We start from the raw sequence: 22,154 nt of genomic DNA, 5'->3' as shown, positions 1-22,154 counted from the left end.
TTGTCGTCCTTGACAACATCCCATCCTGGTAGCCATCCACCAAGATCATCATCAACAACTGTCTCATCCTTGGTCCATGATATCAACTCCTCCACATACTGCAAACATCCCTGCAACATATGTAGAACTTCCATCTCCATCATGTGTCGTTCCATCCTGTGAACTGTCCTCCTTGCCTGCCTGATGCCAACATCTCTCCGTGCACTTCCGGACCCCATGTTTGAACTAGTTGGGTAGCTAATCCAACTATCACGCTCAAGCCATGAGAGTGAACATCCTTATGCCTTCACCAGTCTATCTCGGATTCTGCCACATCCTGGACTCACCAAGAATCTCTCCCATGCTTAGGTCCATGGAAACTCCATCCCATCTGCAACATGTCATGATGCTTGATGCCAAGCCATCCCTGCACCATCTGTCATACCTGCTCAACCTGTTTCAAGGACTCACTACCATGAGCAGCTAACTATGAGCCCCATCTTCTATGTCATCTAAGAAGATGAAGAGGGAGTAGAGCCTGAAGGCTCAGCCTCACTAATAACCTCAATCCATCTGTCAGGATTCTCCTTCTCCATCCTCTGTAGATAAGTGACCCGATCCTCCTCTCGGACATTCGGCCTCACATAAGCCTCCTCATCATAATCATCATCCTCCACTTCTTCTAGCCTTCTTGAAAAATCCAAGATACTATCAGAAAGTGTCTTGATAACCAATGACTGCTCGGTAAGCTTGGCCTCAACAGTAGACAACCGCTTACTCATGTCTTTCATTCGCTTCTCATCCTCCATTTGAATCACTGCCATTTTACAATTAGGCTTGGTCACACCAATGGTTGGAACACTAATGGGTACATCTTCCCTTCCACTGTAAATGTATAGCTTCTTCAAATGTGGAACAATCATAGCATCAAATTGTTTCAAGAATTCCATCCCCAGCACAGCTTCATAGTCATCAATGCGCACTATAGTGAAGTCGACTTTCCTGGTCCACTCACCTAGTGTTGTATCCACTCTTTCAGCTACACCAAGTACCGAATCAGGAGGAGAATTCACCGTCTTCATTTGTGCCTTCACTGGTACAAATTTCAGCCCAATTCTTCTCGCAACATCTTCACTCATGAAGTTATGAGTAGCTCCACTATCTACCATAGTAAGTACCTCCATACCTCCAATCTTCATCTGAACATACTCCAAGTTATTCCTTTCAGGATCTCTTTGAGAGACCACTTCTGTAGCAGCAGCAACACCAAGAATCTGCATCATCCCCATAGAAGGTTCTTCTTTCTTCGCATTAGATTGTGCAATAGCAGCCACTTTCAGTCTAGAAGGACAATTCTTCACCGTATGTGGTTCAGCACAAATCCAACACTTCAATGGCTTCTTCGTCTTCTCATCCGACTTCGAAGCTTCATCTTTCTTCTTCTCTTTCAGCTTATCGGACTTCTTCTTCCTCTCATCAGAAGTCTCATCATAATGCTCCACCAACCTGTCCACAACAACAAAAGCTTCTTCAAGTGTTTTAATCTTCTGCCTCTTCACTTCATTGCGTGCCCAAGGTTTCAATCCAATAATGAAGTTGAACACCTTTTCCCTCTCCACCATGTCAAGAAGTTCCAAAACCGCACTTGCAAACTCCCGCTGATATGTCTGTAGGTTCCCTGTTTTCTTTATGAACTTAATCTTCATCCTTGCTTCTCATGTTTCATCCTGAGGACTGAAATGAGCCTGCAAAGCTTTCTTCATATCATCCTAAGAAGTAATGTCATCATCACTGCCATTGGAAATTTGATCCATTTGTCTTCTCCACCACATCTTAGCATCTTTTGTCAAGAATTGAGCAACCACTTTCACCTTTGTCTCATCATCGGATAGACCCAAGCGTTCCAAGTATTGCTCCATATCCTAGAGAAAGTTACCAAGAGTCTTTGCACTTCTTGTACCATCATAAGATTCTGGTTCCTTGACTTTCACATGAGACACTCCTCCACCTGAGTTATGTCTCACAGCCTTCTTCAACACCACGATCTCATTTTTTGCACCATCAAGATATTTCCGCAAGTTCACAATCTCTGCCAGACCCTTGTCCCTTGCTTCTCCAATCTCCTTGACTTCATTCTCAATTTGTGTACACTTAAGCTTAGTGTACTCATGCCAAGTCCGGAGTTCATCAAACTCTTCCCTCAACTACACATGATCCTCTAGTTCCTTTACGACTAGATCCATGTTTATAGTCCAGTAAGATTCCAATGTCTCCACTCTCTCTAGTATCCTGTTTATCCAAGCCTTGGTCGCAATGTGGCTAGAGTCACTCGATCCAACACGAGATTCACCTGCCATTTCTGCTTCCTTCTTCCTTCTTTGTGATCGAGTATCGACCATCCAACAACTTCACCAAGTTGCCTGCAACCTGAACCAGCCCTTGTTCCACTTGTATGTGAAACAACTTCCTTCACTTGCAAGTATCTGCTTCACTGTCACCAGCTTCCAAGATTCTTCAACCCTGAATACCACTTGTCAAGATTTCCACCTGTTACTTCGTTCATCAGCTCCAACCGTGAGCTTTGATACCACCTGCACTTCAGTGTAGGTGTGTAGCAGCTTCAACCTTCAATACCCAAATCAGCTGCTAGCTCTGATACCACCTGTCACGCCCCCAGGCCGGCGGTAGTCTTTCAACCGCTCTTGGCGAGGTGCGGCACCACCAAACACTTTCTTTTCACCAATACTTATGTTCATGGACTACGCCTAACCACTTTTCCTACTTAGTTTGTGTTTCTCAACCAAGTAATTATTATGTTTCCTTTATACCAATGAACACCCATACACATTCATTATCATCAGCGATTATAAATGAAGAACACAATTGCACAGCATAAAGGGAGGGGCAACTCCCTAAAAAGGAGTCTGCCCAAATAATATATTATACAATCTTTCAATGTTACAAAGCTTACAAGTATACTTGGGAAACACCAAGTTTCATACTTAGCCAAAATTACAACTTTCCACACCTCCGTGTGACAACCAAGATTCCTTGCCCAAGCTGGGCGGGCGCACCCTCACACGAGCTGCCAACCGCACTTCTCAATTGAACCTTGTTTCATCGAGTAGGTGACCTCACCTGTCACACCCCCAATTCTTTTTTCGTTAAATTGGTCGGGTGCGGCACCGCCTAAGTAACCAACATTTTCCATTGTTATCTCACTTTACGAACTACGCCTTAACATTCATCTTTATTCATGAATAATATAATATTAGTGTGCAGAATCCATTAACATTATAAACATCGACAATATAGAACAGCAGGAGAACACATCACATGTAAGAACAATCTTTTATTATATATGAGAAGATTTACAAATTACCGGGAGCTATGCTCCACGGGCGTTACAAAGTCGGGCGCCCACCCATGCACGACCGCACGGTGGTCTCACCCTTCAACCGAACATACAACATATGATACACACGAGTTTCTTTGTTACGTTGGGTGGGCGCACCCATGCATGTCCCACTGCCCAACACCCAACCAAAACTCGTTCAAGACTTGGCGGGCGGGCACCCTTACACGCCTTTCACCCACACTTCGACCAAACCTTAACTCATGCAAAGACCCGTGCTGCGGCTCTACCCTTCCTTCACACCTTTCTCTTGGTTGATTGATGCCAAGTGCGATGATGAAATGCCATCTCTCCACCGCGTATATATATGCCTCCTAACATGGAGGTCGCGCCCTCAACCGACTCTCCATACTTCTCAAACCGCGCGCTCTATGCAATAACCGTGTCGCCCTTGTGTGGTTGGCCTGCCCATGGCATGGGACCACCCACCAACATCGCCCACACTTGCATTTGCTCCTTGGTCGGCTTGACATGACGAGCTCCCCCAACTCGCCATATAAACAAGGAACGCCAACCTTTCCCCCGCATAATGTATAACACCTCATCCTTGGTCGCTCCTTTGCATAATTTCATAACTTGGCTACTTTGCACGGTGAGAGGGCACGCCCAGTTGGTGAGCCAACCGCAGGGCGTTACATCCTCCCCCACTCGAAATCGTTGTCGCCCTCGACAATCCCGACCTCCTCAGTAGCTTCCTGTCATACTTCTCAATCTTCTTCTTCCATCTCCAAAGTGAGTCCTCTGATTCCCAGCTTTCCTCCTCCGGTGCATTCTTCCATCTGACAAGAAACTCTCGTTTCATGTGGCAACCAATCCCTGTAGTTCTGAAGCTCAAAATCTTCTCCAACTCCAAATCTGGCTTGTCCACAATCCCGGCTGGTCCTCTCGGCAGTTCAGCTCTCTCTGCATCTCTTCAACTGACTCATGTGAAAAACCAAATGCTTCATGTGCATATGGTGTGGAAGCTCCAGCTCATAAGCAACTTCCCCCACTCTCTTCTTCACTCGGAATGGTCCCTCATACTTCCGTGTCAGCTTGTTCGTAGTCCCCTTAGGTACCTGAAACTACTCCCCGGTTATCCTGAGAAACACCATATCTCCCACACTGAAGTGTACATCCCGTCTTCCCTTATCTGCCCATTTCTTCATTCTCCTTGCAGCTTCATGCAAGCGCAACCGTGCTAGCTCCAAGGTCTCATCCCAAGCTTTCATGAAATTCTTCGCATTAGGGCTTCTCAAGAAACCTCCTGTCACTACGGTATGCGGTGTGACTGGCATCTTTCCATTCACAAACTCAAATGGACTGTACCCCGTCGCATAACTCTTTTGAATGTTGTAGCTGAACTAAGCAACATCCAAGAGTTCAGGCCAATTCTTCTGATCAACCATCACATAATGTCTCAAGTAGTCCTCCAGCAATGCGTTGATCCTCTCGGTCTGCCCATCTGTCCGCGAATGGTAACTCGAACACATCAACAACTCTGTCCCGACTAACTTGAACAATGTAGTCCAAAATCTGCCTGTAAAACACAGATCTCGGTCCGACATGATGCTTAATGGCATCCCCCAATACTTCACTATGTTCTTAAAGAACAACTCTGCAGTTCGCTTGGCTCCACATGGTATCTTTGTTGGAAAAAAGACAACATACTTCGAAAAACGATCAACCATGACCATAATCCCATTATACCCCTGAACCTGTGGCAACTGAGTGATGAAGTCCATCGAGACACTCATCCATGGTCTCTCAGGAATCGGTAAAGGCTGCAACAAACCTCCTTGCCTCTGAGTATCCGATTTGTCCTATTGTCAAATGATTCACATATGTACATACTGCTCTACATCCTCCCGCATATTCTCCCAAAAAAATCCTCTCTCCAATAATGCCAAAGAACGACGCATCCCTGGGTGGCCAGCCCATGGCGAGTCGTGGCACTCCTTCAAAAGGTGCCTCCTGAACCCAGATGACTTTGGAACATAGAGCCGGTTTCCAAAGAACAAGAATCCATCTTGGAGAAAGAAGTTTCGTGTCTTCCACTCCTTCACCTGCTTCACTATAACCTGCACCTGAGTATCAGTTTCAACACTTTCCTTGAGCTTATTCTACATCTCTTCGGACATATGAACTCAACTCCTACTCCTAGCTGCCCGGTCTTCTCCTTCCTCCAATGCTGCAAGTTGTCCCTTCCTGCTAAGGGCATTGTTATAGACATTTTTGTGCCTTACAGCATGAAGCATGAAATGTCCATAATCTAAGGGATCCAAAGTCCCTAAACATGTTGTTCCTACCCCTAGAGGAACAAGGTCAGCAAACCACAGCACTGAACAAAAGTTCTCCACCTGAAAACACTCAAAAACAAGGCAATTCTGGATCATGTCAACTGCTCCACAGAGCATCTGATCCGGATTTAAGCAGGAACGCAATAGATTATAGAGATAACCATAAATACAAAGATGCGATAACCATAAATACAGAGATGCAGCGGAAATAATACTTCATTTCATTAATGGAAAATACCGAAATATGCTTACAACCAGAAATGGAAAGAAACCAGCTAGGGCGATGGTAGCTTATCTCCGAGGAGAGATGTGGCGGCTACATGCCTCTGAACTATTCCGAACTGTATTACAATGAGGCTCGAAGGCCTATTTATTGTTGAGAAACAATGGAAAACCCTTCACATCCCGAAACCTAACCCTAGAAGATGAAACGCCAAATTGTGGGCCCCGTTTAGGTAAATTGGTACATCAATTTCCCGGGGTCATAACTTTGGCATACGATCTCCGTTTGACGCGTACGATAGCTCGTTAGAAATATCTATCCGAGTACTACGAATTTGGGAGGCAACATCGGTCCATGGCCCCATGTTGCCCCAGAATCCCAAAAAAATGTCGTTTAGGGCCTCAAAACGGCTCCGGAAGTTCAGGACCCGAAAAACTGCTAAAAATAGTAAACTGTGCTACAATTTAGGAAACTGAAAAGACTGAAAGAGATAGTTGTGGGGGTCCAAATGGGTTGGTGGGTGGCCACCAACATCCACCTGGATCATTCCTCCCCCCTTAGGAAGCAATGGTCCCCATTGCGTTGAGTTCCTCCATCTGCTGCACTTGTCCTGCAATCTCTGATGTGTCCAGTAATGGTGGGAAGCATGGTCGACGATGGTCCATATTGAACACTTGGTGCAGGCAAAGGAATGGAGGAATGATGTGCTCCAAAGCATTGTTCCCCACAGCCTTGGTACTGCTGTAAGGACCATGTCGGAGTGGTCTGAGCTTCTGATGGGTTCTGGTAAGGCATTCTCTCTGTCGATGCAACCAGACTTTGTTGCCCAGCTGAAACTTGTGTGGTACCCCTGTGGGTGAAGAGAAGTTGTTCCTGTGTTTTTTCATGACCGTATCCCTTTGTTGTTGCTGCTCCGTAGAGGAACCCTTTGCAGGGGTCATGGATGTAGCAACGATCTTCCCCTTACTTTGGGAGTGAACCAGACAGATGAATTTCCTGGTTTGCGATATGAGCTTGCTACCTTTCTTGGTAGTGATCAAAGATGTGGCGGTAGGTGGGGCTACATCCGGTATCCTGTACAATGAATTATTTAAAGAATTAATGACAGCACGAGGCCTAGACTCATACACAACATGTCTCCTCCACAAGTATGGTTGGCCTAATAATACATCACAAACATCCAGAGGTGTAACATCACACAATACCTCGTCTGTGAAGGGTTTGATGCTGTATGGAAGGCGGCACTGCTGGCGAACTTTGAGATCTCGTCCTTCATGAAGCCACCCGATACTGTACGGTTGTGGGTGTGGTGTAGTCGGTAGGCCCAACCGCTTTACGACCTCTGCTGAAACGAGGTTCTTTTGGCTGCCACTGTCGACAATGAATTGTAGTGGCGAACCCTTCACCCACATCTGTGAGTGGAAAAGGCGCTACCCCTCTTCTGGATCTGCAGGTTCATTCTTCTGGATCTTGGCGGTGGCAACAGTGGCACTGGGATCCGCATCAATGATCTGCTTCCCTTTGTCGTTCCTCTTGTCGGGTTCTGGTTCAGGGTCGGAACATGCATCTGATTCGGAAGCCTTCAACTCGGCCACAAGCGACTGTTTGGTCCGACACTCACTTGTGTTATGAGTGGGACTCTTGTGGAACTCACATCACTTTCCTGTGTCCCTCTTCAGCTTCGTGGTGTTGTTCTTTTCTTGCGGTTTCGATGGGTTGTCTTGGGTCACCCCGCCTTGGCTTTGTCCTTTGGGCTTCGGATTTGCAGATCCAAAGTCTCGCTTCTTCTGTTTGAACTTTTGCTCAATTTTGACAGCGTATCGGTATGTTGTGCCAAGTGAGGAGATGTTCAAGAACACCATCTCTTCCTGGATGTACTTGTGCAGGCAGCCATGGTATTTGAGTACCAAATGCAGCTCAGAATCTTTGATACCCAACTGTGTGCGAAGGGTATGAAAAATGTTTGTGAATTCCGGCAGATCTTGGTCTCGTCCCTGCCGCAATGTGGTCCATTTGATGTATTTGTCCTCATAGCTTCCGACAGGGTAGTACTGCTCTTTGATGGCATCCCGGAAGTCATTCCAAGTGGGTGCGGCTGAAAATAGTGAGCCTGTACTTTCATCCTTCTGCTCGCAGTAAGTTTCCCACCAGTCCTTGACGTGGGGGGCTGCTTTGAGAAGAGCAAAAACAATATTTTCCCGACTTGAAAATTCGTGAACAGAAAAATACCCATCTAGCAGATTTAACCATTTATCTACGGCATCTGCGTCCATTTGACCCTCGAAGATGGGGATTTCAAAATTAACTTGTACCTTAAACGGTGTGGCGTTTCCAGAGTCGCTGTTGGAAGTCGATGCGTCGCCTCTGGGTAGCCGCTGAAGGATCTGCGCAAAGTTATCCATCATCGCGTTCCTTTGCCGCTCGAGCGCTTCTTCGAGCAAGATTTTGATAGGATCTCCTGCTCCCTCGTCTTTCTTCTCATCCGCCATGGGAGGCCGTCGAGATTTGCGAGGCTAGTCTTGCAAAGGTTCGACCAGTTCAAGCCCTAACTCCTTATATCCCGACCTCGTTGGGGACATGCAAAGAAAAACAGAGAAAAAGCAGACCGCTCTGATACCACTGATCCGGATTTAAGCAGGAACGCAATAGATTATAGAGATAACCATAAATACAAAGATGCGATAACCATAAATACAGAGATGCAGCGGAAATAATACTTCATTTCATTAATGGAAAATACTGAAATATGCTTACAACCAGAAATGGAAAGAAACCAGCTAGGGCGATGGTAGCTTATCTCTGAGGAGAGATGTGGCGGCTACATGCCTCTGAACTGTTCCGAACTGTATTACAATGAGGCTCGAAGGCCTATTTATTGTTGAGAAACAATGGAAAACCCTTCACATCCCGAAACCTAACCCTAGAAGATGAAACGCCAAATTGTGGGCCCCGTTTGGGTAAATTGGTACATCAATTTCCCGGGGTCGTAACTTTGGCATACGATCTTCGTTTGACGCGTACGATAGCTCGTTAGAAAGATCTATCCGAGTACTACGACTTTGGGAGGCAACATCGGTCCATGGACCCATGTTGCCCCAGAATCCCAAAAAAACGTCGTTTAGGGCCTCAAAACGGCTCCGGAAGTTCAGGACCCGAAAAACTGCTAAAAATAGTAAACTGTGCTACAATTTAGGAAACTGAAAAGACTGAAAGAGACAGTTGTGGGGGTCCAAATGGGTTGGTGGGTGGCCACCAACATCCACCTGGATCAGCATCTGCGTTGAATGTCAACTGCTCCATGGACCACCTGCGTTGAATGTCAACTCCAACAAAGGCTACCCGCGCTGAGCGAGTTTTGACATGTGGAAGTCTCATTCCTCAATGAGTCAATGCCCAGGAAGCTTCCAAAATGACACTTGGATCAAGGAATTCGACTGGTGATGAGTAAGAGGTTCTAGATCTCCAAGTGGAAGCAAGAACCTCCAAGTGGACTCAAGAACTGAAGAAGAACTGGAGTGGGAGAGGACACTAGTCACATCTCAGGCTGACTCATCCTCTCTCCAAACTCCTATATATGGATCTCTCTCCCATGAGATCCAGAGGCTGGAATCTTGTGAATGTAAAGAATTGTTGTTGGTTTGAGTTTAGAACTATTGGGTGATTTGCTTTAAAGGAGGTGAAAAGGAGATTTCTTTCTGCTGGGAAGGTGATGCTGGATTGGGCCTCTTATGGTTGTATCACTTCCTGAACTTTAATTCTTCCATTAATAAAGCATTTGAGGTTCTTCTATATGCATGTGTCTCAATGATGTATTGTTATACTTGTGTATTTGATTTATTCTAATCCTTAAATCAATTATGGATGTATGCTTCTTGTAGTTTCCCTTTCTTTCCATTTTGCAGGATATTGGTGTAGTTGGGCCAGTGAAAGATCAAGGAGCTGGGAGCAAGCAGCAAGGAGAGAAGATTGGATCAATCATTAGCGGAAGACATCGGTTAGTGGATCTCTTTCTCCCCTCTTTTACATCTCATAAAGAAGTAATCTCAGATAGCTTTGCTTTGATTGTTGCTGAGGTACTATCACCCTTAGAGTGGGATAGGGTCATTCCGTATTGGATACTTTTCCCAACAACAAATTGGCGACTCCGCTGGGGATCGTATCTTGTTAGTTGTTTGTGTTTTTCCTATTCATTTCCTAAACACAGGGAGTACCGAATCGAACTGCATTTGGATCTTTCAAATGCAAAGTAGAAGGCAACTACTCTAGCTCAGTTTCTGGGCATGTTTATGATTTGAAGAGCTGATCCACAAGGACTCTGAATAGCTCTTAGTGATAGCTTTTCATCCTCCTTTTCATCCTTTAGTGTGTACTTGATTGATAGCTTTGATTTGGCCAAAAACTGTTGATTTTTGAGCAATCTGTAACCCGGAAACCAAGAGAAACGAGAGTTTCTCTGTTCATTGCAGGCACTGTGAAGGCAGTCTGCATTTCATCGCAGGTCCCGAAGGGGCTACCTGCGCTGAATTTCAAACTGACAGTGTTCTACCTGCGCTGAACCATTTTTGCCTTGTGCAACTAGGGTTCTCTGATTTCTGTTGCCCTGTTTTCATCCTTGTTTTTGCAGCCTGTTATCAGTCAATGTACCTATCTGAAACCACCTTTCTTTGCCACTATTCCGCCTCGGTTGTATAAAGAAATTGTATTTGTTCTTTGTGTATTTCTTACATCATTTGCAGTTTCCCATAACGAAAGTGAACTAGTCTTGTTGTGGCCTCTTAGATCTAGACCTGTGATAAGTGTCGTTTTGATCTTAAGAGTTAGTTTGTTTTGCTGTTCATAGCTGATTGAGCTTTTGCTTTCGTCATATGGTTTGAATTTATGTATTTCTAGTGTTGAAACAAGTAAATCTTAAGGTGTCTTTTGATTTTGGACAAAAGCTTGTTTGCTTTCACTTGAAATTGAATTCAAAGTTATACAACAGCTTTCTTTTTGTAGTACATCAACATTAAGAAAGAGAAAAGAAATACATGCATTGTGCATGTGCATTTTGATAGCTTGCATGTTGATTTAGGAAAAAGTGCATTAGTGTGTGCTCTATGATCTGTGTGAAAAGATGATGTCTTTCTTTTCCCTCAGTAGTTAAGATTTTCATAAGTTGAAAAGATTGAAAAAGCTTGCTTCTCATCTTTAAACTGCATTTAGGAGTTGTACCATACATCTCGTGGTGATCCATAAAGGCAAACTGCTAAACAAGATCAACCTTAAAATAAATTGAATTTACATAACAACGCTTTGAAACATAACGCAAACACATAGAGGTCTAAGCTAGAGACGTGTTCCAGCGTCGTTAAACATGATATCTTAGCGTTGAGTGGTTGGGTGATTCCTCCACGGTGAAGCGATAAGTATCAATACGGACTTGTGCTCCCACATACCGTCGCGTATATATTGGGAGACCCCTATAGGAACAAAGCCTTTATCCATAGGAAGCCGTGTCGGCCGCCCTACTAATCGCAATGCAGTGAACACGACATTCACGAAGATCGACCACCCGTACCGTAAAACGTATTCTGTGGTTTTGCGAAAAGTTTGGCACACCCTCTGCCTAGATCTCTAGAGTAGTTTCTTTTGGCCTTTTTCAAACTCTATAACTGAAAAAGTCCATCCGAGCATTTGTCACTTCGGGCTTGTTAAAACATCGAAGGAGACTAGAGTCATCTTTAGCTTTTTCTCGACTCTTAAAAAGTGAAAAAGCAAGTTGTGTCTAAAGCGTCGTTATAAAATTTATTTTAAACGGAACATAATCACCTCCTATTCCTGCGTTGATCTGTAGGTCGAGAACGTGGAACGCACCAACCAAGGAATTCCACATGATGGAAATCCTAGTCCTTTCTCCTCTTGGGGAGAAGTTGGTGCGCCCCACATGGCCACATTGTCGCTTCCAGGACTGACAATTGGCCTGCCAATTTGGCTATTCTCAACCAATGTAGTTTAGAACACCATGGTTCCTGAACAGTTGAGTCAACAGTTAGACCAGTCTAGAGCTGCCCACCAGCCTTCCACGTCCTATAACTCTTCGTCCAATCCTTCATCTTCGCAAGGTAGAGCCGGAAAAAGCCAAGCTCCCATGGAGAAGAAGGAGAAGAAGAAGAGAGAGAAGAAGAAGAAGGAGCCTAAGGTGACTGGGGGCAAGCAAAAGACATCTGACAAAAATCCACACACAGCACAGACCGGGCCTAAATCGCCATGTGTCATATGTAAAGGAGACCACTTCCATAGAGATTGTCCCTGTATTCCCCGGATACTAAGGGACTGGTCCCCTCGTTTGCACAGTTCGGGAGCATCAACCTCTGATAGCCATGTTGAATGCTTACCGTCAACCAGCGAAAGTGAAGGTTCGAGACAAAGAGGGGGAGCAAGATCCCCCTGCAGACTGTGTGAAGGTGATCACGCCATCCACCGTTGTCCCTTCTTAGACGAAGTGAAGAAAGTTTTGGAAGATCGTCCGGTTTCACCGTTGAGACTTCCTCCTGGATACAAAAAACTCGTGCCAAGTCCTTCGTTGGTTGAGAATACAGCTGGCCCGCTCAAGTGGTCAGCTGAAGCGTCAGTCATTGAAAATGAACCTACTGAATCCAGACCGGACGAAAGTCCAAAGGTTGAAATGGCAGTTGACCCGGTTTTGCCTTCGGAGGTTTCATCTTCAAATGACACCGTCAATGAAGATTCATCTTCAAATGACACCCTCACCGAAGAGAATAAGGATGACACCATCCAGATTCTTTTCATCAACACCGACTCTGATGAACATCAGGGCAATGTTCCCATTCCTTTATCGCAGGAAGGAACATCATCAGGGTCATATCTGGCCGTGTATTTGGTCCCACCACCAAGCAACCTGGTTGTATCCTTTGATTGGAATCAACTAGGCAGACCCCGGTTGCCAGCCAGTATACCATTCAGAATCATAGTCCAAATATACAGAATGGTAATGGCTGGCACTATCCTTGATGAAGGGGGCATCTGTGAGTATCCTTTCCTCTGTTGCTTGGAAAGCACTGGGTTCCCCGGCGCTTTTTCCTGAGATAAGAAATCTCTCGGGTTTCGATAAAGGAACCAGTCGACCATTAGGGATCCTCCCCAATGTACCTGTTACATTGAAAGGGAAGACCGTTCAAATGAACGTGATGGTCGTTCAAGGACCCTTGGATTATAACCTACTCCTTGGACGAGACTATATATATTGCATGGGAGCAATAGTCTCCTCACTCTTTAGAGTAATGTGTTTTCCACACGAAGGAACGATGGTCAGGCTCGTAGACCAACTTTCATTTCCGGGATCACGCATCGCAAATAGTCACATACCAACCCTAAATGGTCTATTCAATCAAGAAATGTCTCCACCCCCAGTCCTCCTTCCTGATGAGTGCGAGTGATTCGGAAAGATGGGACTGGAACCCAGGGGGCATGCATCCTGGTCTGCGTTGGGCAGAGAAAACTTTGGGTATAAGGTAGAATTTCCGCGAGAGAATATGACTAGTCCGTACCCCGTCCGTGGATGGAAGAGGGGTTGTTCTAGAATAGGATTCTTTTGTCAAAGTTACGTGTTTGACAACAGTCATTCACCCTTGTCTATTTCGGTAGGCATTGCCGAGGAAGTGTTTTGTTTGAAAGATTAACGAGACAATCTTTGGGTAACTAGAAAGAGGTAAGCCTCCCTCAATAACACAAATGTTTTGTCTTTGAGTAGTGTTCTTCTCTTGTCGCAAGTAGCTGTTCTCTTGCGATCTTGCGAATAATCTGTTAAAAGTTGGGCTAACGAGAAGACAAGTATCGTATAGACCCGTTAAAAATAACGAGAAGACAAGTATCGTTAACATTAGACTAGCAAGACGACAAGTAGCTGTGAACAACCAAAGAAAAGTAGAGGTGGGAGAGAGGAGGGGCAACCTTGAAATTGTATTTTATACCTGGGGGCATGCAAACCTTTTGGAGTGCAAGCTAAGAGTGTTATTTATCTGTTTTTGGGATTAGCCGTTTCCGAACTTGCATAAAAAAAGGATATGGAGTAAAGCTTAGTGAAGATGAAACTCCTTAAAAAATAGATCTCACAGGGGACATTTCTTATCTTATGACTGGTATTTTCGAGTAGTTTTAGCATAAAGTTCATGCTCTTTAAAAAATAAACGCAAGATCCGAGCAGTTTTAACGCGGTCTTCATGCTCGTTAAAAAATAAATATAAGCAGTGAGCAATGTTTCCTCCAGACTTTAAGCTCATTTTTAAATAAAAAATGAACCTATCCCGGTAAATAACCACTGTGATCGTAAATTTATCAGCCATAAAAAGCCTTGGTCGTCTTTTGCACCTGCCACCTCCACTTTCATTTGGCCGATCGTTCACCTCCATATGATTGTTTACCCATTTTGAGGAACAGCTGCGAAGAGTGATTTCACTTAGCCATACTTGTGACACTGCCGTGATTGGAAAATTCCAACCTATACCTGGAATCTGCTGCTATCCCTGTTTATCACTCGTTCCTCAAAAGACGAGTCTTCTTTAAGCTCTTTTCAACTGACTCGTAAAATATGAAAAGTTTGCCGAGTTTTGGCCTTCCAGCTCGTTAAAAGGACCGGAAGAGCTATCCCTCCTCTAGATTTTAATCTTTTTGGACCTGAGGGATTATTGCACAAAAAGGTCGAGCGCTTGTTTTATTCGGCTCGTTAAAGTTATCGAAAACTCATCCCTTCTATATTGTTTTATACTTTTTCGGACTTAAGGGATTAGATGCCGAAAAAGGAATTTTGGAGTTAACTTTATGTACCTTTTCAGACTCTCTAAAAATGAAAAGGACCGAGTTCTCCTTGTCGTTAGACTCGTTAAAATGATTAAATAGCGACAAACTTGTCTTTAGACGAGAACGAGTTTCCCTATCGCTAGGTTCGTTAAAACATAGCGATGGGCTTGCCCGAAGGGCAGGTTATAGAACAAGCATATGTTATCCTCCTCAAGCTTGACAAAAATAAAGAGGTACTGGTCAGAAATGACTAGGGAAAAATTGGGAGAACCTCAAAGCTTTAATGGTAGCAAGTCGCTCTTGAACATGACACTTTTCCTCCGTATCACATCGGGTTGGGTTGTTTCATTCACCGGTCTCATCACCATGGTCTTGCCAAACCATCCACATTTGGGGTAATGCTACCGATCCATCGCATCAGTGTCGTTATATGTTCAAGAGATGTCGTTCAGAAAGAGTCAACCGTGTCCCATCCACTACCATACATCATTTTTCATCCTTTCATGACCGCCACCCTGAATCATATTTCACAGATTGTTTTCACCTCCATTAAAATCATTAGCTTCGTTCCATGTCACTGATGTGGGATTCATTAAGGCCCTCCTTTGACGAATCGCTTCTTGTCGACTTTAGCTCATTATCCAAGAAGTTGATCTAGGAACAACCCCCTCAGTACTTTGAAGCTTGCATGCCTCAATGGCAAGTTTCTCACTTCCGGCGACAGGTATACATCAATGACCTTCGACCAGAAGATTTTGCGTGGTGTTCGACGCCAAGTCCTTTATTCACACCACGTGAATTGTACTGCAGTACCTTGAGAATCATTATCATTATCGGTGATTCCTCTCGCACTTGTTAACGGTTTACATCATTGACCGGTAATCAAGCGATGTCTTTCCATGTTCGACTTCAGCGCAATTCTCACATGGATCGACTTGTACTTAGAGTGAAGATCGAACGAGTTTGAAGACCCCGGATCTAGTTTCATCCATCTGGGCTGCGATATATATTTAGGAAATAAAGACATTGACATGTGCAGCAGATGATCATCCTACTCAAAGGATGATAATTTCAGCAGAGAATTATCAGTCTACCATCAGACGATTGTCTATTCTATGTACCAAAATGAATTTATAACGCTGAGCATGGGAATGCCGGCCTCAACTAGATCATGAAAACAGTATGAAAAATAATGTATTGTATTGTATCTTATTACATGTCACCTCTCAGCGATTGAATGAACTTCGGATCCTCCTGATAAAGCATTTCACCTGATAAACGACCTCATACTTTAGGGGGCAACTGTTATAGACATTTTTGTGCCTTACAGCATGAAGCACGAAATGTCCATAATCTAAGGGATCCAAAGTCCCTAAACATGTTGTTCCTACCCCTAGAGGAACAAGGTCAGCAAACCACAGCACTGAACAAAAGTTCTCCACCTGAAAACACTCAAAACAAGGCAATTCTGGATCATGTCAACTTCTCCACTGAGCATCTGCGCTGAATGTCAACTTCTCCATGGACCACCTGCATTGAATGTCAACTCCAACAAAGGCTACCTGCGCTGAGCGAGTTTTGACATGTGGAAGTCTCATTCCTCAATGAGTCAATGCCCAGGAAGCTTCCAAAATGACACTTGGATCAAGGAATTCGACTGGTGATGAGTAAGAGGTTCTAGATCTCCAAGTGGAAGCAAGAACCTCCAAGTGGACTCAAGAACTGAAGAAGAACTGGAGTGGGAGAGGACACTAGTCACATCTCAGGCTGACTCATCCTCTCTCCAAACTCCTATATATGGATCTCTCTCCCATGAGATCCAGAGGCTGGAATCTTGTGAATGTAAAGAATTGTTGTTGGTTTGAGTTTAGAACTATTGGGTGATTTGCTTTGAAGGAGGTGAAGAGGAGATTTCTTTCTGCTGGGAAGGTGATGCTGGATTGGGCCTCTTATGGTTGTATCACTTCCTGAACTTTACTTCTTCCATTAATAAAGCATTTGAGGTTCTTCTATATGCATGTGTCTCAATGATGTATTGTTATACTTGTGTATTTGATTTATTCTAATCCTTAAATCAATTATGGATGTATGCTTCTTGTAGTTTCCCTTTCTTGCCATTTTACAGGATCTTGGTGTAGCTGGGCCAGTGAAAGAGAAAGGAGCTGGGAGCAAGCAGCAAGGAGAGAAGATTGGATCAATCATTAGCGGAAGACATCGGTTAGTGGATCTCTTTCTCCCCTCTTTTACATCTCATAAAGAAGTAATCTCAGATAGCTTTGCTTTGATTGTTGCTGAGGTACTATCACCCTTAGAGTGGGATAGGGTCATTCCGTATTGGATACTTTTCCCAACAACAGGCATCTGCTACCGCATTGTGTCTTCCCGGTCTATACTCAATAGTCATGTCGAATTCTACTAAGAAGTCCTGCCAACGAGCTTGCTTCGCAGAAAGCTTCGGTTGTGATGCAAAATAACTTGCTGCAATGTTGTCCGTCTTGACAACAAATGGTTTCCCAATCAGGTAATTCTTCCACACATGAATACAGTGAATGATCGCAGTCATCTCCTTCTCATGAACTGGATACCTTTGTTCTCTATCCTGCAACTTTCGACTCCCGTACGCCACCAGATGCCCATCCTGCATAAGAACCCCTCCTATGGCAAAATCTGAAGCATCTGTGTGTACCTCAAACGGCTGCTTGAAGTTCGGAAACTTCAGTATCGGTGCTGTAACCATCCTCTTCTTCAAATCATCAAATTCCACCTGACATTTATTCGTCCACTTCCATCTCTTGTCTTTCTTCAATAGGTCTGTCAGTGATGATGTTACCTTGGAGTACCCCTCTACAAACTTCCATTGGTAGTTGGTCATGCCCAAAAACACCCTTATCTCATAGACATTCTTCAGTTCAACCCAGTCCTCGATCGCCTTCACCCTGCTCAGCTCCATCCGTATGTACCCTTGACCTACTATATGCCCAAGGAACGGAATCTCGGTCTGAGCGAATACACACTTAGAATTCTTCAAGTACAACTGATTTGCCTTCAGTTCCTCGAACACCATCGCCAAGTGCTTCTTATGATCCTCCATGTTGTCACCGAACACCACTATATCGTCCAAGTATACTACTATGAACGAATCCAAGTATGATCGTAGAACATCATTCATCAAAGTGAAAAACATAGCAGGAGCATTGCACAACCCGAATGGCATAACAAGGAATTCAAAACTACCATACCTCGTTACTATCGCGGTCTTCTTCTCATCTCCTTCAGCTATCCGCACCTAATAATACCCATGCCTCAAGTCCAGCTTGGAAAACACTCGGGCTTTCGCAAGCTTGTCAAAGCAATAAGTAGACAATGGCAAAGGATACCTGTTCCTTATCGTCTGCTTATTCAATGCACAGTAATCGTACCACATCCATAGCTCATTTGAATCCTTCTTCTACTGGAACAATACCGGAGCACCATAGGGGGACCTTGAAGATCTGATGAAACCTGCATCAGTTAACTGCTTTAACTATTGTTTCAACTCCTCCAACTCGGGTCTTGACAAACAATAAGGTGCTTTAGCTGGAGGTTGCTTCCCTGGATCAAGCTCAAATGCTATGGTCCACTTCATGCCTTGGTGGAAGTTTCTTTGGTAGCTCATCAAGCATCAAAGCCGCATATTTGGTCAGTACCTCAGAATTCTCGGCTAGAACAAGCGTCTCCACTCCATCACCTTCGAAATCCTTGAACATCACCGCATATGTCTCCATATCTGAGTCCTTCATAGCCTTCTCCAAACTCAGTGCCGAAACATGCTGCACCTTGACTTCCCTCCTTTGCCTATGAGTGGGCAAAGTCCAAGTTTGTGACTGTCCAACCAGCACCACCTCATCACAGAAGGGGACAACAATTTCCTTATTTCCCTTCAAGAAATCTCGCTCCAATATCATATCAAAGTCGTTCATCTCCATCACTGTGAAGTCCAACTGACCCTTGTAGTCTTTTATCTACATAGGCACTTCGTGTGCCAAACTCGCCACTTTAGCTCTAGAGTTCACCGCCTTGACTTCCACATTCGATGGGAAGATCATCAATCCAACATCTTTTGCTAACTTTGTCGTCATGAAGTTATGAGTGGCCCCCGTGTCCACCAGAGCTTGAATGGTCTTGCCATGAACCATCAAGTCCACGAAACCCAGACTAGTAATCCATGATTTCTCCATAACTTTTCCCTGCATACATGTTTGTTCTCTACGTCCGTCATCATACACCGGCTTCACTACCTGTGAACCTGCTCTGATACCACCTGTCACGCCCCCAATTCTTTTTTCGTTAAATTGGCCGGGTGCGGCACCGCCTAAGTAACCAACATTTTCCATTGTTATCTTACTTTACGAACTACGCCTTAACATTCATCTTTATTCATGAATAATATAACATTAATGTGCAGAATCCATTAACATTGTAAACATCGACAATATAGAACAGCAGGAGAACACATCACATGTAATAACAATCTTTTATTATATATGAGAAGATTTACAAATGACCGGGAGCTATGCTCCATCGGCGTTACAAAGTCGGGCGCCCACCCGTGCACGACCGCACGGTGGTCTCACCCTTCAACCAAACATACAACATACGATACACACGAGTTTCTTTGTCACGTTGGGCGGGCGCACCCGTGCACGTCCCACCGCCCAACACCCAACCAAAACTCGTTCAAGACTTGGCGGGCAAGTGCCCTTACAAGCCTTTCACACACACTTCGACCGAACCTCAACTCATGCAAATATCTGTGTAGCTTGCCCGACGAGTGGGCACATTAGCGTTGCGCCTCGCTGCGACTCTACCCTTCCTTCACACCTTTCTCTTGGTTGATCGATGCCAAGTGTGATGATGAAATGCCATCTCTCCACCGCGTATATATATGCCTCCTAACATGGAGGTCGCACCCTCGGCCGACTCTCCATACTTTTCCAACCGCGCACTCTATGCAATAACTGTGTTGCCCCTCTGTGGTCGGCCCACCCATGGCGTGGAACCGCTCACCAACATCACCCATACTTGCATTTTCTCCTTAGTCGGCTTGACATGACGAGCTCCCCCAACTCGCCATATAAACAAGGAACGCCAACCTTGCCCGCGCATAATGTATAACACCTCATCCTTGGTCGCTCCTTTGCATAATTTCATAACTTGGCTACTTTGCACGGTGAGAGGGCGCACCGGGTTGGTGAGCCAACCGCAGGGCGTTACATCACCTAAGTCACCCTTTGTTTACTTCCGCACGGTGGGCGGGCGACCTCACCTGAGTCCCCTTTTCCACCTCCACGTTTAGCCTTGTACAATGGGCAGGCACTCACCCGAGTCACCCGAGATACCCGTGCCAACGTCCGGTGCCTTCACCCGTGCCCTTAATCGATAACCGAAACCTGTGCGATGTCACCGTGTGCCTTTGCCCAAGAGCGGGCGCATTACGACCTACACCTTTTCCTACGACCTGCTCCACCCTTCGCACTTTTTCCTTGTTATCATGTGCTTCTCCCTCGCATTACTCCTTGAATGGTCGAGTTCGAATGATGCCTTTCGCTCCAAACTTCATCGTGTATATATAAGGTGCGTTGGGCAAGCCGAGCTGTCCAAGCCGACTTGCCAACGGCCTACACTTCATCGCAAAACCTTCCATTATTTTCGTCGGTGTTTGCTTAAGTTGTAGGTCAGCTTGTGGGTTGAGCCCATGCTCCCCACGCCATATAAACATGTCGCTCTTCCTCCCTTGGCGTATTATTACATATGCCTCCACGCACATTAAGTCAAGAGCTCGCATTTCTTCGTCCAAGTCGCTCGTTTCACCAACAAGCCTTCGCACATTGTGCCGGTGGGTGTGCCAAGGACCGCAGGTCCTTACAAAATTGGTATCATTTCAAACTCTCAATTTTGAAAATACTTGAATTTTTTTTAGGATTGGCCAAACATTTAGCATTATGCAATGACAATATTCCCTGATTTTAATAAAAGGTTTTTTGTTCTATAAACTTAATAATAGCAAATAGCTCTTCAATTATGTTTTCTAATAGTTTAATGATTGTAATTGAGGTAGTTATGTGATAGCTTATTGAAAAGATAATCGGATGAGACTCACTAAAAGCTTTATTTAGAAATTATTTGAATAATTAAAAATAAAAATGATATTGTTAAAAAATAGAGTATAAGAGTAAACAAAAGGATATAAGAATTTAATAGGAAAAATAGTAAATCATATTCTCTTGGATTCTTAATGCTTATTTCAATGCTAATTTTATAATTCACCAATAAAATTATCGGGTTAGCTTTCACATTCACACTTCATTAAAAAAAATAGAAAAATAGAATATAATACATAATTAGGACAATCTCCTCACCAAATTGATTAAATGGCATGGTGAGGGTAACTCGAGAAATCTTCATGAGAAAGCAGATCATCATGCTTCAAATTTTCAATGCACGGATCGTTATTTCTATAACTAGATGAAATGTAGTTATAACCCATGCATCGCACTGAAATGTAAAGCCTAGGAATTGGTGCAAAATGTTTGAATTTTTTTCAAAGATATGCTTGTAGCCTGAAATCAGCCTGAATCCTTGAGTTATGGATTTTCGTGATATGACCTGTTACCTGTTTACATGCACATCATATACTGGTGTTCATCAGATAAATTGTACTAATCAGTGAAATAAATTATTTAAATTTATATTATTAAAGATTAATAAATTATATTGGTTAGTGAAAATTTTTTACTTAAAATTCAAATTCATTTTATAATTAATTTTAATATTGAATTTTTTTATAAAGTTAATTTTGTTAATTTTAATTTTAATTAAATATATTATTTAAATTCATGTTATTAAATGAAAAGTGACAATTACTAACAAGTTTCTTTTCGGAGAACGGCGGATGGGAGCTCGGTCTAGGGTTCTGAGAAAACCCTCAACAGCGCAGAACACGCAGAACGGATCTTACCAGGACACTGAAAGGAAACCCCTGCGGCGTGACAGAGCTGCAGCATAGCAGAAAGGCGCAATGGGAAACCCGCAGGGGAGGGCATCAGAGCCCTCCCCTTCGCTGCACGATCATGAGCAAACTGTAACCTTCGGATCGGTCGACGGGGAGATTCTCAACAAATGAAAAAAGCATCATACTGACGGCAATGATACAGGAAGACGAGAGGATGAGGAAAAAGACAGAGGCACACAGGACGGGAAAAACACTGCAAAAGAGAGTCAGAAAGTCACCTCAACCACATGCAGACCAGTAGCCAAAGAACGGCCACGAATAGAGTTGTCGGGAGACAAGATAGACAGGCGAATAGAGTACATGAAAGATCATGCCCTCATAGGGAAGTTCATAGGGTTCTGGCCTACGGAAAGAGCCTTAAAGGGTTGGATTGCAGTGAAATGGAAACCCAAGGGAGATGTCACTCTGCAA

Source organism: Pinus tabuliformis, chromosome 2_2 (genome assembly GCF_031772625.1).
Source record: "Pinus tabuliformis cultivar Carrire ecotype Pingquan chromosome 2_2, CPIR1, whole genome shotgun sequence".
Lineage (NCBI taxonomy): Eukaryota > Viridiplantae > Streptophyta > Pinopsida > Pinales > Pinaceae > Pinus > Pinus tabuliformis.
This window is presented reverse-complemented; position numbering follows the sequence as displayed.